Below are 18,110 nucleotides of genomic sequence, written 5' to 3'. Positions count from 1 at the left end.
ATGATCAGGTAATCAGTATGAAACATTTGCCCTTATGACAAATTGTACGAAATTAGTGCATTTAACGTAGTTGGAAATTAAACCACTATAACAACTGTAGGATTTGCCAAATGCAAATTTTAAATTCGACTGTTGAAACCCCTGTAATATCAATTTACTTGTCAGAAGCCTGATGCGATAAAAAAAATTAAACATATGCATTTGGAAATAAAACCTGTCATTAGGTTCATATTTTCGCATACATATGATTCACAACTGAATTAGATACACGTGTATATGGCGTATATTTTCTAATTTGTCTGACTGACGACAACAATCCATCCTTAAATACCAGTATGAAAAAAATTCAATGAACACAAATTTAAAACTTAATTTTATCTTTCATCATTAAAATGCTCTTTGTTCTTGGTCGATTTTTAATGATCATTTATATACACGGAGATCTTTGTAAAATTTCATTTATTTTGTTGATTGATCGTATATTGTTTAACGTACTACTCGAGCATTTTTCACTCATATGGAGACATCACCAATGCCGATGAAGGGCTGCAAAATTTAGGCCTATGCTCGGCGTTTAAGGTCTTTGAGCAGAGAGGGATCTTTATCGTGCCACACCTGCTGTAACTCGGTTTTTGCGATCTCATCCGAAGGACTGCCCCATTTAGGCGCCTCTTACGACAAGCATTGGGTACTGAGGACCTATTCTAACCCGGATCCCCACGGGATATAATTTATTTTATCAGTGGAAATATTGCAGTATACTTTGAAATATATAGTGATATGAAAATTAATGACAATACGCAGTTCTAATAATGTTCCCTATTTCGTGCCACTGTAGTGAAAATCAATACTGTAGTATAGCTAAATATATCGGGGGTTTTCAGAAACAGGCTATAACTCTATATTACTTGTGTATTTTAATACAAAGCAACGGTCAGATTACTGACCCTGTGAGCAATATATGAGCACTGGTCATTCGAGTATCCGAGGCACCCTGCAACCAGTTGTAACACGGACCCCGGCCAGATATGACGTTCTCAGTCTCCGAGGCCACTAAATACGACTTTCTCTACCGGCACATTTTAGAAGTTTTTAAAGACTAAATGACAATATTTTTACATCGAATAAAATCTGCATGTATCACGATTTGGGATAGGCATATGACATATAATTTTGTTAGGAATTGGACAGGGAATAATTTCTTATAAAATTTGTCAAGGTATCCCATGACCTCAAAGAGATCTACGGGGTCAAAGGTCATATATGTGCACATTTTTGCAATTTTTTTCTCCGAAATATATATATTACGATCCCTCTCACTAGATTAGAGTCAAAAATAGGAAATTCTAAATGTATGAGCTGATGTGCCTTTGAAAATACTACAAACGCATCACAATCAAATTAGTCAATTTTATTGACAAACAAATATTTTTGGTTGCTAAGTAACAACACTCGTAGTACAATTTTGACCATAATTTGGCTTTCTACATACATTTGACACAATTTAAACACAATTACATTGAATGATGATTAGTAAATGTCACATTATTTTAAAAATATAATCTTTAAATAAATCTTAATCATTTTAAAAGGTTTTAAACAAAAAATATGATGAAGAGAATTAAGGTCAAAGGTCATAAAATGGAAACTTTGTACTTAATATACATTGTACATATCCATCATTTTCTAATAATATGACGTTTTGCCATTATGTTCCACTAAATAGAATAAATATTGCAACAGTAAAATAAAGATCTTTATTGTGAATCTAAAATAATTAAAATTTTTGCTTTCAAATATATTTGGTTGCTAAGCAACAGCAGTTACAGCACCTTATCAAATGTTATCAAAAAGTACTACCCGTTTTTCCTCTGCAAGTTCAACGTATACGAATGTTCAAGTACTTACTTTCAATCACTAGATTTAAATGTACTTGCATCATATTTAACAAAAATGTTCTTAAAACTTATTTCTAGACATCATTCCTGATACACTGTACTGGGTTGTTCCGATAGGGGCATGCATTAACCAATATCTGTCTATTGGCTGGAACTTCACAGCAAACATGTATCAGATAATGCACAAAAATCTGGGGGGGGGGGGGGGGGGGGAAGAATTTCTTAATACTTAGCCCTAAATACTAATGTATCGTCAGAGCTTTTGAATGCTCAATTGGCTCTGTAAATGGTTTCTATAGTCAAGGCCCTCTGAAAATTACTACTATGCATTAATTACTTATGAAATTTTATCAGAGGTAATTGTAGTATACATCTAATAAATGTGTTAGACGCACAGCAAGATTAATTTTGGTAAAGATAATCTTTTTATTATGCATTTTATCATTCGTTTTAAACTGAAAAATCACTGTTACAATATCGGTACTTTAAAACTAGTAATACCTGTACAATTCCTCTTCAGTGAGAGGATGCCAGTGAGAGGATGCGAACTTCCTTGGGAAGCATAATGACAATCCTTCCCCCTTGATATGACCATCTCAGCATAATGGTTGGTGGCAATACAGATGGAGAAAACCAAATCTTCTGTCAAAAACAGCTTCCTAAAATCTGCAGTTCTCTGAATAATCGGGTCCCATATCTGAAAGGAAATTGCAAATAAAATCAGTATTGGCCACCATACCTTTTTTGTCAAAATTTTGAAAACTTGTCATACCTTATAATTAGAAACAGAATAATGATTTTCCGTTTTTTTGTTTTTTTGTTGTCTCTTTTTGTATGTATGTGATACCTAGTAATGCAGTAAAAAAACGCATTTCAGTGTATCATGACGCCATGATTCTATTTGTGAATGTATTATCTGGATTTATTTATTATTATTTATTGTTAACCAAATGTATACAGATTTAACCTTATATTCAACCTCAAAGAGTCATACCAACTGAATGTCAGGTTGTCACTCTGAATGAAATGCCACAGTTCTTGGATCAGGTGTCCCTGTGTCCTTCATATCAGCATCCTTCCATCGCATGCCTGGATTTGCCAGCAGACTGTCACTAGCGGACGATACCTGGGAACTTCTCACTAAATATTGGGATGTCAATACCCTTTTTAAAGATGAAAAGAAATGCAATTAAGAATTGTTGGTTTATGTTTTAAAGCAAAATAAAAGTTTCATGGTAGCAAGGGACAGTTTCGTACTTAAGTACAGCTCAAATTTATTTAAAGATAGAGATGTCCTGTATTTGAAGTGACATTTGGTATGGGATTGCGTACGTACATGTGTTAGAAATGAATGGAATATTTAATTATACATTGCAAGTGTAGCAGAGTGCGTAATGAAAAAAAAAGAAGAAGATATTCATGATGTAGGTGTCAGCATTATGCCTAGCATATGGCTGAAGGTCCTAAAGTCGTGCGTGCCCAGTAGTCGTGCGCCATTTTGTTTGTTGTCATTGGTGGGGCCCATGCCTAAATATTACGTCATGAGGAGCTGATTTTTGAAAATAATTAAAGAGAGCATCCATATTTTTACAATGAGTGAAATATGGGAAGCAAACAGGAAGGATTGATAATAATACAATTATACACCCAAAATACCCGCCATTTTGTTATTAATCATGCTGAACCGCAACCGGTGGCCGTACCAAGCACATGGCTAATTAGCATAATCCAATGTGAAGGTTGTCGTGTATTTCGATTGGTTTATAAGAACAAACATTTTATTTGTTCGTTTATTGAAAAGTTGGTAGTCCTTATGCATGTCCTTATTGGTTACTGAAGAAATTCAGGTTAAAATCTACAGGGTCCAGCGAAAATACTCTGAGGGAAAGTATGTGACCCCAGATATAAAAGTAAAATTGAATTGGTTCTTCATGGTACACATTGTCTAAATCCCCTTGCATGGTACTGATGGGGTATGGATTTAGTCGAAATTAGAGAAAATCTAGGCAAAATCATAGCATAGTGATACCAGTACCAGCATGTATGGATCACATGTAATTCATGGTCATAAGCTACTCAGTGTATATAAAATACATGCATTTGGATATAAGAGAAATCTATATGATTTTTCATTAGCCTGTCATAATCAGACTTTGATGTTACGTACCCCACCCCCCACCCCCACCACCCATTTCGGCCCAAACACACATTTCGTTTATATTTCTGTTACAATATGAAGAAAATAATTCAAATTATGATAATAAATTCTATCATTACAATGACATATGTGTTTTCCTAACAGATTGTGTTTTCTTTTCATAGAAAGATAATTTTTAATAAACATGGAAAAATCCTGGAAAATAGCCCTCCCATGAGCGGCCATGAATGCCCAGTCTGATTAAAACCACACCATCTCCCTTCTCATTGTACACTAAATCCACCCACTTCTTACACTCGCGCGTCAGGTAAGCAGACAATTCAGGAAAAAGGGGGGTGTTAATCAGACGGATTAATACCGGACCAGGACAAATTAAATGATGTCAGCTCTTAATAAACAATTGGGTGTTATTCACTTGGTTTAGATATCATAAAATATAAATATTTTCTTTCATGAAACGACAAATCGCGTTGATTAATCGTGAATTTTTCATAACATTACAAAACTGCAAATTTTTTTCTAGTCGACCTATGTGGCTACATCAACTTACATATACATGTTTATACTGAATGCATGATCGTTTCGGTCATCCTGCAACAGGAATTCCAGGGCATCTTCTTCTGAGATCAGATCGTTTTAAAGATGTAAAATACAAGCCTTCGCTGTGACAGTGAAGCTGTGTTGTTTTCGTTGAAACGGAAACACGTGTGTTCCCCGTGCACACTTTCAGAAAACCCCGCAGGGCCCGCGATCCCGATCACGGAAAAATAAAACTATAGGCTATATGCGAACTTCTTTTTAGTTTTATTTGTTTGATACGGGGGGGGGGGGGGGGATTATTACTATTCCGAACAGATATAACGTTTATATTTGAATTTGAAGTATTTTATTTATCTTTTTTTTTTAAATTTACTCTGCCGATGTAACATTCTCAATAGGTGTTTTATGAAGTTACTTGTAGGTTGTGTAAAATATTTTATTATACCGGTAGAAGGCCAATCTTTAAAGCTTACAAAAAGCGTGAAACGATTACATGAATCGAAAGAGGGATGAGATAGACTGGGAATTCATACATTTCAGAGAAATTATTGCCACCAAAAAAAAATTATGAAAAAGGGGGGGGGGTAGTAATATCCATACTTCAGGTGCCTGTGGTGTAACTAGCTGTTATATACCAATATTCGTTATATGCTTTTTTTTAAAAAGCAGAGAATACTTGGCTGATTATATCATACATATGTGTATATTGTTTGAATGTATCAAAACGTACTGAATTTACTAAATGAGGACAATACAAATTTTATAGTTTTCACCACTTTATTGTGCGATGCGCGTCGATCGCTTTTAGAGACGACGTATTGTCGCTAATTTTAAAGAAAACCGCGCAGCATGTCCCAATTTCATTTTATCGTAATATAAAAACTAACGAGAATTATAACACGAATAAGGGCCCTTCAAAATGGAAATTTACTCTACTTTTACAGGCTTATTTACTTTTCCCTATTTCCATATATAAATATAGGTAAAACGCCGATATGTTAAAACATTGAGAAATAAAATCGTAAGAAAACGTACATGTGCATAAAATTGCTATTTTCTTATAACTTTGCCAGGCATTAAAAATAATTTTTATATCTTCTGAAAGCAGGGAATATATGCTTTTCAAAAATATAAAAAAAATATTGAATTCATAAGGAAAATAAAAAAAATCATATCGAGGGGGAAAAAGACCTTGCGAAAAAGCGTTGCGTCATATTTAGACGAAGCCATCCTTCACTTTAAATGCTTTTTTAGATTTAATGGCTTTACTTACTTTATTGATTTTTACATAGTCAAAAAATAGAGGAAATTTCCAAAAATGTGATATATAGATCATATATCTTATGACCGTAGATTCAAAGATTTAGAGGCACTCCTTTTGTGTTGCCCTGTTTTTACGCGGCACCGGTCAAATTGACCGGTACGGTAGAGAAGGGGTTAAGGATAATCCTAAGCAATTAACTGCACTGCTCATGTATTAACATATTCATATATGATTCTGCACTCCACTACAATATTACAAAGTTTTTCATCAGTTTCTGTGTCCATATATATATATATATATATATATATATATATATATATACTGTATATATATATATATATATATATATATATATATATATATATATATATATATTATTAAATAGGGAGTCTTTGTGCATACATGTATATGTGGTCGCTTCTCAAAGAGCCACGCAGAAGGTGTAATGTTACTGTATAAAAAGTTTGTTTAGTTCACATGTTTAGAAGCACATTGCCTTCTCCTCTTATTTAATTCCTCCTGAATGCGTTGTTCAACGTTGTCGAATAGATCGATTTTCAACTGGAGTCCTGATTTTGTTCTCCCATACACGCAGGTGCTGTAATACCATGCCGACTCCATCTTTTCATTTTCACGAATGTTCTTCATCAGATCCAGATTTCGTTTTGTAACGTCATCTGCGAATCGAACACTGTTCTTCGGGTTTTTCTTCTGTCTCATTATCTTTTGTTTCACTTCAGCAGATGCAAAGCGCACAATGAAGGGGTTATCTCGAAGATTTTGGGGTTTTTGATGGAATCCTATGGATTGCTTAGATGTCTTTGGGATCAAATTAAGGTCACATTTCGCAAGGTTCATCAGGTCCTGTCGAAGATCTTGCATTAACAAGCATGGCGGAGCAGACGAAGAATTTTTGCATGCTGTACATGATGTTTTTAAAATGAAAAACACCTTTATTAGACATGCTCAAGCACAACGTTGGTACTCCTTTTGATGTAAACAACATTTGGGACTAATACACAGAGCTTATCGGTTATTCATAAAATCATTTTACACCATTATAGAGATCCTATGGAATACTAGCCCTATCCCGAAAACCTCAACAACAAAAACGGATATAGGGCTGCATTATTGCAGCTAGTAAAACTGGACCCGCGTTACTGAAGTTCGGCATGGGATGCCTCACGACCGTGTTGGAAACTATCTGTACTGGGTAACAGTTTGTATTCTGTGTTTCCGTGTTATCCCACGACTGGTGTATGTGCTAACTGGGCGCCACCAGATAACTGAAAAATTGTTGAGTGAGGCAGAAAACAGCAAAACAGACAATGCTGCCAGAAGGAGTTACTTCTCTTGTCATGTATTACGTGTACCTAGTTTCGTTTTGAACAGCTGATAGATATTTAAACAAAATAAAACACAAACAAGTTAACTTTTCCCAAAATTGATCTGTGTATTTATGCAAGAATTAAAAATAAATGTTTATTTATACATTTTTAGTCGAAGTTATCGGATTAAAATTTCATAAATAATCGTAAGACATAGAATTTTACATAATCAATTACATGAATAGATTAGTAAATTTACAGATATAAATATGCACATACCCATTTAATTCATTGGGTAGGTCCGGAAAGGCTAGGTTATCCATAATATGTCCATAATACTAGCTTTAACACTTAACTTGCCTTTTTGGCTTCATTCAATTTGTACAAAAATTAAGTACTGGTGTTACTAAAATGTTTAATTTAAAACAAAGTATCAGTTTCGTTATATGATTAGTATTTTGTAAAATGTTATAGTTGGGAATTGAACACATAATTCAAGCAGAGATTGTCTTATTCAACCTACATGTAATAGATCAATCGATGCCCGCTATCAAGATATCGATGATTTTTAACTAAGTACATTGATTATAATTTGTTTATTTAACGATAGCTTTTATTTAAAACAATATTCATGCAAACAATCAGTGCATGTTGTTTTACGTCACATTTTTGTTATTTGTTACCAGGTTTCCAATATGGATGATACAGATAATATGTTGTTTATATTTCATTTTACCATTAAAGTATAAACGCATGTAATTCACACGTACCCTATTCAGGTATGCTAACAAATATATCCATGTTGTTATTAAGTACATGTCGAATACCGTGTAATAGTTTTTTCACGCATAAGATATTAGAGTCTCCCGCCTTCCTATGAAATATTAGGAGCATTAAATATTATCAGAGATTGATTGTATATTGAGAATTTTTCACTCGTATGGAGACGTCACCATTGCCGGTGAAGGGCTGCAAAATTAAGGCCTATGCTCGGCGCTTTTAGGACTTTGAGCAGGGAAGGATCTTTATCGTGCCACATCTGCAGCGACACGGGGCCTCGGTTTTTGCGGTCTCATCCGAAGGACCGCCCCATTTGATCGCCTCTTTCGACAAGCAAGGGATACTGAGGATCTATTCTAACCCGGATCCCCATTTTTATCAGAGAAGAGCAAAACAAATGAATATGATTTAAAATTAAACTAAAATATTCAATTGAAACAATTAGTCTTCATTTTCTGGCAATTCTGTTCTATACAAGAAAAAATACATTAGTTTAGGTTACTTTTTTCAAGCATTCATCAATTAATTTTCAATTATTATTAATTTTTTTTTTTTTTTTTACATTTATTGATTTATTGACATAAAAAGGAGTAAAAGAAAATGTGTTTTTCCATGGTATGTATTCTTATTCAGTAACATGCGAGATTTCTTAAAAACCGAAACCTTAATTCTTTTTAAATGAAATCGAAAGCCCATTTTATTTTTGTGTTACATTCTAGAAGAGAGGAACTTGTTGACGCATAATTCATTAATGGTGACGTCAATACACCTGAAGTCACTCATTTTCAAAAGTCCTAAATTCTGAGTCATCTATTCTATGGATCTTGTGGAAGATTATACTTACTGTTGCCTTCAACTCGACATTTAGACATATTGACGACGTTTTATCTATTAACAATAATCATTTTCATTCATATGTCGATTCGATATATCCCAGTGAACTCGAAATAAAGGACACCAATGTTGAGTTGTCCACTTTTGCTTCATCTTAGATATTCTATTGAAAATAGATATTAACGGCAAACTAACAACTCAACTATATGACAAACGGGAAGATTTCAGCTTCTCCATCGTCAACTTCCCATATCATATGCAGAAAAATTCAATTATCACCTGCATATGGTGTGTATATATCTCAATTCATTCGATACGCAAGAGCTTGTTCTGCGTCTGATCAGTTTTAAATCGAAGCAGGCTACTGACACACAAGTTGATGTTGCAGGGGTTTCAACAGTCTCGTTTAAAGTCAGCATTTCGCAAATTCTATGGTCGTTATAAGGGTATAGTTTGCAAATACAACCTATTTTTGAGTCAAATGCTGTCTGACGTGTCTCATACCGATTGTTAGGCCGTTCTTGGCACACTGATTTTCACTACGGATAACCCTGTTTACTTGATCAAGATATAGGGCTCACGACGGGTGTGACCGGTCGACAGGGGATGCTTACTCCTCCTAGGCACCTGATCCCACCTATGGTATATCCAACTTCCCACATTTATGTAGCAATATTCCATTATCACCTGCATATGGTGTTTATATATCTCAACTGATTCGATATGCAAGAGCTTGTTCTGGGTATAGTCAGTTTTTAAATCGAGGTAAGCTACTGACAACCAAGTTGATGGTACAGGGATTTCAACAGTCTCGATTGAAGTCAGCATTTCGCAAATTCTATGGTCGTTATAACGATCTAGTTCGTCAATACAACCTCGCATTGTGTCAAATGCTGTCTGACGTGTTTCATACCGATTGTTAAGCCGTTCTTGGCACACTGATTTTGACTGCGGATAACTCTGTTTACCTGATCAGGATATGGCGCTCATGGCGGGTGTGACCGGTCAACAGGGGATGCTTACTCCTCCTAGGCACCTGATCCCACCTCTGGTGTGTCCAGGGGTCCGTGTTTGCCCAACTATCTATTTTGTATTGCTTGTAGGAGTTATGAGATTGATCACTGTTCGTTATCTTCACCTTGCATTTGCCCAACTCTCTATTTTGTATTGCTTATAGGAGTTATGACATTGATCACTGTTCGTTATCTTCATCTTTCATACACACAATGATATGCTGATATCAATATCTCAATACTGAGGCTGTTCTATACAGGTTTATTGTAACAATGCCAGTTATCTCGCTTGTCCCAAGTGTTAGCAAACGATAGCTTTAAATTTCTAATCAAGGCAGGTTGTTGACAAAGAAATTGATGGTACAAAAGTTTCACCAATCTAGTTTAAAGTCAACATTTCCTAAATTCTATGGTCGCCATAATAATGAACAAAATGGAGATGCCATAAATCTTATGAAGAATAACAAATGGAGAGCAAGGCAAACACAGACTCAGACACACGAAATGTGGGATCAGAGGCGTAGAATGATGAAGCATTCCCTGTTGTCTGCTCACACTCGCCGTGAGTCCTATCTGATCAGGTAATCAGTATGAAACATTCGTCCTTATGACAAATTGTACGAAATTAGTGCGTTTAACGTATTTGGAAATTAACCCACTATAACAACTGTAGGATTTGCCAAATGCAAATTTTGAATTCGACTGTTGAAACCCCTGTAACATCAATTTACTTGTCAGAAGCCTGATGCGATAAAAAATTAAACATATGCATTTGGAAATAAAACCTGTCATTAGGTTCATATTTTCGCATACACGGAGATCTCTGTAAAATTTCATTTATTTTGTTGATTGTATATTGTTTAACGTACTACTCGAGCATTTTTCACTCATATGGAGACGTCACCATTGCTGGTGAAGGGATGCAAAATTTAGGTCTAGGCTCAGCGCTTACAGCCTTTGAGCAGGGAGGGAGCTTTATCGTGCCACACATGCTGTGACTCGGGACCTCGGTTTTTGCGATCTCATCCGAAGAACCGCCCCATTTAGGCGCCTCTTACGACAAGGAAGGGTACTGAGGACCTATTTTAACGCGGATCCCCACGAGATATGATTTATTTTATCAGTGGAAATATTGCAGTATATTTTGAGATACATAGCGATATGAAAATTAATGACAATACGCAGTCCTAATAATGTTCCCCATTTCGTGCCACTGTTCAACGGGACGATTGATAAAACAATATTGAATCTGCATGGATGAAAAGTTTTGTACATCATTAACACAAATTGTAGTCATGTTGTTTTTTAAGAAAAGGATTTCGAAGGATGAGACATGGGTAGTGTTTTACACAGGAAACGTTCTAAACAGAGGACCGTGAAGAGATAGTAGTATACTGAACGTACATGTATCATGCTTACCGTTAAGGTGGTATGCTACACCAGTGAAATTTGATATGGATGAAAAGTGTACAACAATATTTTGGAATTGAAAACTTTCAAATTTACTTTATTTAGTCAAAAATTAAAAAATTAAAACCCCTGTTGAATTCGAACACGCAATCTACAGTTCAGCAGTCGACGTGCTAACTACTGAGCTACTCGGCTAGGTGATACTTTTTTAAAATGAATAGACAAATATTGCTGATACTCATATTTTCATCCATGTTTTAAAAGGAAGTCAGCCATCATGACAATGTAGAGTACTCCTTAAACGGCACAAAACACTCTAATGCAGTGTTATTTAAAAGCCGTTCATGTGATGATTGGTTGTTTGTCAGTTAAATCTAATCTCTTTATGAAAAGACTAACAACTGTTTTCAAACCTTCTCGCTCGAGGTCGCATATGACGTCACAGATAATGGCGCGTAGAATATCGAACAAAATATGCATATCGCAAGATTTGAATTTCACCGCTTTCAAACTCGAAAACTACGCAAAGTGTTGCATTTAAAACACATGTAAAGTAGCTTTAGGCATGAAATGAATTAATTTTGTTGAAAAAAAATCAAAACGTTTGGAAACATGTGACGATGTCCGGATAGCGCAGAGGTAGCGATCACGCTTCTCACCGTTGCGACCCGAGTTCGATTCCCGTGATCGGCATTGGTTGTATGTGAGATGGTATGACGGTCGCCCGCTCGGACACGTGGGTTTCTTCTGGGTACTTCGGTTTCCTCCTACATAAATGACCCCCTAGCGCAAACATCCGTGCATCAAAGGACCCCAATGGAAATAAGCTTTCGAGCTATCATGGGTTATTCTTGGTATCTATGTTAGTAAGTGTGTATATTCCGAATAGACATTTATTTAATACAATGAAGGACGAATGAAGAAGCAAAGAGTAACAAAGACTGTTAATGAGTTACATCAACACACAGCCTGAACCGCTAAAGACCTCTGAACCAATTATAACTCGCGCCTCATCAAAATATATACCGACCGGTAATGTTTGATCAAAGATCTCATCAGATACACAAAATTAACAAATAGCTAGTACATCGTCGTGGGGATGCATTAAGATGATTTGACTGTTCACCCCAATATGACACTATTATTTAATGGCTGTGGTTATGAATACAAGAATGGTGTTATTATAATTTTTGATATCCTACTTTTGCTTCTTCTTCAAACAACTATGATTAATAACAGTCTGTTGGAATTTCCATGGATACAAATTGTGCTCCTTTATTAGCTGACCTGATATAGTATTCTTATGAAGCAGAATTTATTCAAAAGCTTCTACACAAGAAGAAAAAAATATATTGTTGTAGCCTTTAGCTCGAAATATAGATACACTGTACATCAACGACGTTTCATCTATTAACAATATTCACTTTCATTTATCAATTCGATATATCCCTGCGAATTTGAGATAAGAGACACTTCAAAGTTTTCCATATCTACTTCATATTTAGATATTTTCACTTTTTATACATCACTTAGTTACATACCCATTGTTTTTCATATACTGATTTTTACTACGGATTACTTCGTTTACCTTATCAAGATATAGGGTTTACGGCGGGTGTATGACCGGTCAACATGGGATGCTTAATCCCCCTAGACACCTTATCCCACTCCTGGTGTTTCGAATGGTTTGTGTTTCTTCTGCTCCCAATTTTCTATTCTTTATAAAGTTTATGAGATTTATCACTGTTTGCTATTTTCACTTTTTATACATCACTTGGTTACATATCTGCTAGTGATGGACGATAACAAGGAAATTCCCTATCCCAAACAAGAATATCGGTAAACCTGATGGATGCTCCCCGAAATTCACCTAACCACAATTATTGAAATATTGTAAAAATGAAGTATTTTTCATATATAAGGTGTATGTTCTATGTGACCATGACCTTTACATTTGCCTATTACTTATTTGTGTGATATATGATCAATCCCTTTTCAAAAACTGTTGAAATAAAGAAGAACTTTTTACTTATATAAGGTATATGTTCTGGGTGACCTTGACCTTTACAAAATGACCTTTGACCAAAAGTCCCTGTTTCAAGGAATATTTGTGATAAATTATGATCAATTTCTGCTGAAAGGTTTAGGAGATGTGAGCTCGGACGGACGGACGAACAGACATGACGGCGAATATATCGATATGCTCCGACGAAATTTTTCAGGGACCATAAAAGTTTACATTATGAACATGAATAAAAGGTACATACATGTGTACTTCGTTTGCAGAATGTGAAAGTTGAGAATTTTTAAAGAAATGTCAAATACATGTCTATAGATTTGTCTACTTACTGACTTCTAGTAAACGATACAAATTTAAAAATTCATTTAGTTTTTGATGACGACGGGCTCCGTACTAAAAAACACTACATTCCAGATTTGAATTTAAGATGGTAAACCAACCAAGTCCATTACTTTATTCTATTTTAAAATCTACTTTCGATTTACAAAGTTAATTTCAATGCATTTGTATCCGAAATAATTTTTAAAAAACCAAGATTTATTTGTATTAATATTAAAAGTAGCACAAATGTGCAATGAAAACGTGAAATTGCTAAAATCGATTTCAAAAATTCTACTTTATTGATTTCAGATAGGAAGATAATGAACAGTGGTCAATCTCAAAATTCTATAAAGAGTGCAAAAATCAGGTACCCCTGAAAACACTAGTGTTGTTATCAGGTGCCTGGTACACCTGCACTGCGCCATGACATGAACACAAAGCGATTTTTCCTTTCTTTAAGCTATATATAAACATATATCAAAAAATCTCTTATAGCAAAAAATCTAAATTCATCAATTAATCAGCTATTCCGTTTGTCGGGATTATGAAAATGTGTTTTTAATCAAATGGATATAAAGATCATCGTAAAACAAAATGGATATAAAAATCATCGTAAAACGAACGAGCCGTTCACTTGTTGAAACTGACGAAAGAATTTTTTTTCTTCCTGTTTGAAGGTAATGTATGAAAACAACTCGTCTGAGGACATCAAAGGAGTGTTTGATACAGATACTGGTGTTATGATTGCCGCCTTGCATAGTGTAGAAATGAAGAAGTTTGAATATGTAGGAAATAATACAAGCGTTTGTCTTCTCTAAGATGTATTTCTTATCTATCTTTTCCTGAAAAATACCAAAAATCTATATATTGTTGTTCGATATCTTTTATTACTACCATATTCATATTTCTAATGGTATAAATGAGAAGAAAATACGGAAGTAAGTAAAAATTACTCACAATTCTCACCTTACTAAAGGGAAATATGACGAACTCTAGAAAGTCACTTGTATAATTTGGCGAAATATACTGACAACTAAATCCAGTAAAATGCGTTTAGATTTATGGAGTTGGTCTTTAACATTGTAACATTTGTTAACAATGATCATATTTTCTCAAAGGTGTATAGTGGTAATGAACTGAGTAAAGCTTAACTTCATTTCACATTGAAATTCCAGTCAACCCGTGGTTATTCATCAAAAATAGAGAATAAGTTTGTTTCCTTGACGAATAATGTCGAAATTACTTTGAAATTGATATTGTTATAGCTATAGATATTTTTTAGATAAATTAGATCTATTTTGTATTGCTTGTAGGAGTTATGAGATTGATCACTAATCGTTATCTTCACCTTGCATAAATTAGTAATCAGGAAGCGTACACATGCAAGGTGAAGATAACGAACAGTGATCAATCTCATAACTCCTACAAGCAATACAAAATAGATAGTTGGGCAAACACGGACCCCTGGACACACCAGAGGTGGGATCAGGTGCCTAGGAGGAGTAAGCATCATCATGCACATCTTAAATCTTCATCAGAACAAAGCATTGTGAGGTTACGGTTGTAGAATTATGTATTTCAATATCATTATCCTCTCACAAAAATAACATCCAAATATAATATAATTATTGTGTGTTCATTTGCGTAGAAAGATTAACTTGAATTTCTTGTTCTAAACTTACAAGGAGGGTGGTTTTCATTTTGAAATATAATTATGCTTGTTCGTTCCAATTTCATTGTTAAAACGTTAAAATTCAGTCACCGGAGGAATTTTCAAGAATGCTGAAAAGCGTGCGTATGTACTTAGCAGCACCCTTGTTTGATATGGTTTTTTTTAACAATTCAGATGATTTCTCCGTTTCGTTCAGAACCCCACATGATAAACTGTGTCATATATATGCACATCTCAGCAATCAATCAATGTTTTCACTTCTACCTTATATATTTTTAACAGTGATAAGAAATTTGATGGCTTCCACATCAAATGAAGTTTAGACTTTCTTCAAGTCTTTGTGAGCAGGGGCCTCCGTGGCCGAGTGGTTAGAGCATCGCGCTCAAAATCACACGGCCTCTCACCTCTGTCGCGCTGGTAAGTGAGAAAGTTTCCCAGTTTACTTTCGGAAGGTCGGTGGTCTCTTCCCAGGTACACTGTATCTAGGTACATTGTATCTGGGTTCTCTCTTCCACCAATAAAAACTGCGCGCCACCATATAACTGAAAAATTGTTGAGTGTGGCGGAAAACATCAATCAATCTTTGTGAGCATACATAAAAATTACAGTTCAAACGTAATTTTCATATAGAATCTTCAGCTGAATGAACGTTTCTTTACATCGTGAAAGAATGTTCAGAAGTACAGTTTTTATGATTTATATCCATATTGACACCTACCAATTCCAGACGCTTGTCTAGCACTGCATGTATTTGCTAATACATTTTTTCACCTGTCATTTTATATATATGTTATCACCTGCATATGTTGTTTATGCATCTCAACTGATTCGATACGCAAGAGCTTGTTCTGCGTATGGTCATTTTGAAATCAAGGCAGGCTACTGACCAACAAGTTGATGTTACAGGGGTTCCAACAAAGTCAGCATTTCGCGAATTTTATGGTCGTTATAACCAATACAACCTGTCATTTGGGTCAAATGCTGTTTGACATATTTCATGCAATTGACACTGAATTAGACTACACTGCAGATGTGACCGTTCAACAGCTTATGCCTACTCCTCCTAGGTGTCTTATCCCACCTCTAGTATGCCCAGGGGTCCGTCTTTGCCCACCTATTAACTGTGTATTCTTTACAGGAGTTATGAGATTGGTCACTGTTCGTTATCGTCACCTTTTCATGCTGTCGACCCTTTACAAGATACCCAGATAGTTATCCTTGATTAACTAGATGTGCCTGTTGTCTTTTTGTCCACTGTAATTCTCAGTGTGTCTTTTCTTTTCGCTATATCTTTTACACTTCCATGGTTTAGAAAGTTGTGAAATTCCAAGTTATTTTTTAATCCTATATTTTGCCAGCATCAACCAGGAGATTGCAAACTAGATAAGCTACTTACAGAGAACTGGGGTGAGTAGATGGCTTAAGGAATCACTGCATTACTATTTATTGAAATTCGACCTTTCAATCAATTCATTTCAGGTATTGAATTGATTAAATGTCGATGTATTACGGCTTTGTCTGTTTGATTGTGTTTTCTAAATCTTTACCTATTCTCATTTCTTGATAAGTGAACAAATGACAATATCGAGAGAAACCATTATCACAATTTTCTATTTTCTTAACTTTCCAATGACTATCCATCAATATCAATTTATTGTATATTCATAATACATTGACTGCATTTACAGTATTCTACTTTGCAAAAATTTCATTTCAGTGCACTTTCAATAGGAAATATTAAAAAACCGTAAAGGAAAAACATTTTTCAATACGTTTAAAATGTTCGAAATGAAATATCTTTATTGGTGAAATCGATTAGGGAGATTGGTTTTAATGTATACAAGTAAGGCGTAACGAACACAGGGCAAGCGACCCATGGGTAAAAGCGCTCGCCAGAGTCACTTTGGTCCTGACGTTCTTCAGAATTAAAAACGATATTTACCCTCTTTATTCTGACCCCATTTTATATCTCCAAACTATTCCCATGGGGTTATGACTTGAATCCACACAACTTGGGGATGCTTACGTATAAATATAATTAACATGGTCTTGCTGTTCTGGAGAACATTTAGAAGAAGAAAATGATAACCCATATATTCATATATACTATGTATTTAATCCCTAATTTTAGTCCCATCCTAACCCAAGGGTCAATGAAAAAGCCCAACTTGAATTTATACATCTTGAGAGAGTTTGCATACGGATGAAAGGTGAAGATAACGAATAGTAATCAATCTCATAACTACCATAAGCAAATGGACTCCTGGACACACCAGAGGTGGGATAAATGGACTCCTGGACACACCAGAGGTGGGATAAATGGACTCCTGGACACACCAGAGGTGGGATAAATGGACTCCTGGACACACCAGAGGTGGGATAAATGGACTCCTGGACACACCAGGGATAAATGGACTCCTGGACACACCAGAGGTGGGATAGATGGACTCCTGGACACACCAGAGGTGGGATAAATGGACTCCTGGACACACCAGAGGTGGGATAAATGGACTCCTGGACACACCAGAGGTGGGATAGATGGACTCCTGGACACAACAGAGGTGGGATAGATGGACTCCTGGACACACCAGAGGTGGGATAGATGGACTCCTGGACACACCAGAGGTGGGATAGATGGACTCCTGGACACACCAGAGGTGGGATAAATGGACTCCTGGACACACCAGAGGTGGGATAAATGGACTCCTGGACACACCAGAGGTGGGACTAGGTGCCTTAAGCATCCCCTGTCGAGGTGGAATCAGTTATGATTTAGTGTTGCCCTTCTACTTTTTAACTGATTCCTTTTAAAAACTCCATTATATTCTTATGTAAAACTGAAAAGTCCTATTCAAGCCGAACCCTAGTCAAA

At 35.5% G+C, this 18,110-nt stretch overlaps 1 long non-coding RNA gene across 1 annotated transcript; it reads right to left on the bottom strand.

The window, feature by feature from the left end:
* Positions 1-2,370: 2,370 nt before the first annotated feature.
* LOC130054769 (uncharacterized) lies at positions 2,371-4,852 on the bottom strand. The gene is made up of 3 exons (XR_008803099.1): positions 4,607-4,852; positions 2,893-3,061; positions 2,371-2,595 (listed from the first exon to the last, which is right to left on the bottom strand). It is a non-coding gene; the product is annotated as an uncharacterized LOC130054769 (long non-coding RNA).
* Positions 4,853-18,110: the final 13,258 nt, after the last annotated feature.

The sequence above is a fragment of the Ostrea edulis genome, chromosome 5 (assembly GCF_947568905.1).
Source record: "Ostrea edulis chromosome 5, xbOstEdul1.1, whole genome shotgun sequence".
Lineage (NCBI taxonomy): Eukaryota > Metazoa > Mollusca > Bivalvia > Ostreida > Ostreidae > Ostrea > Ostrea edulis.
The sequence above is the reverse complement of the archived record's forward strand: the minus strand, read 5'-3'. Positions and strand labels throughout refer to the sequence as shown.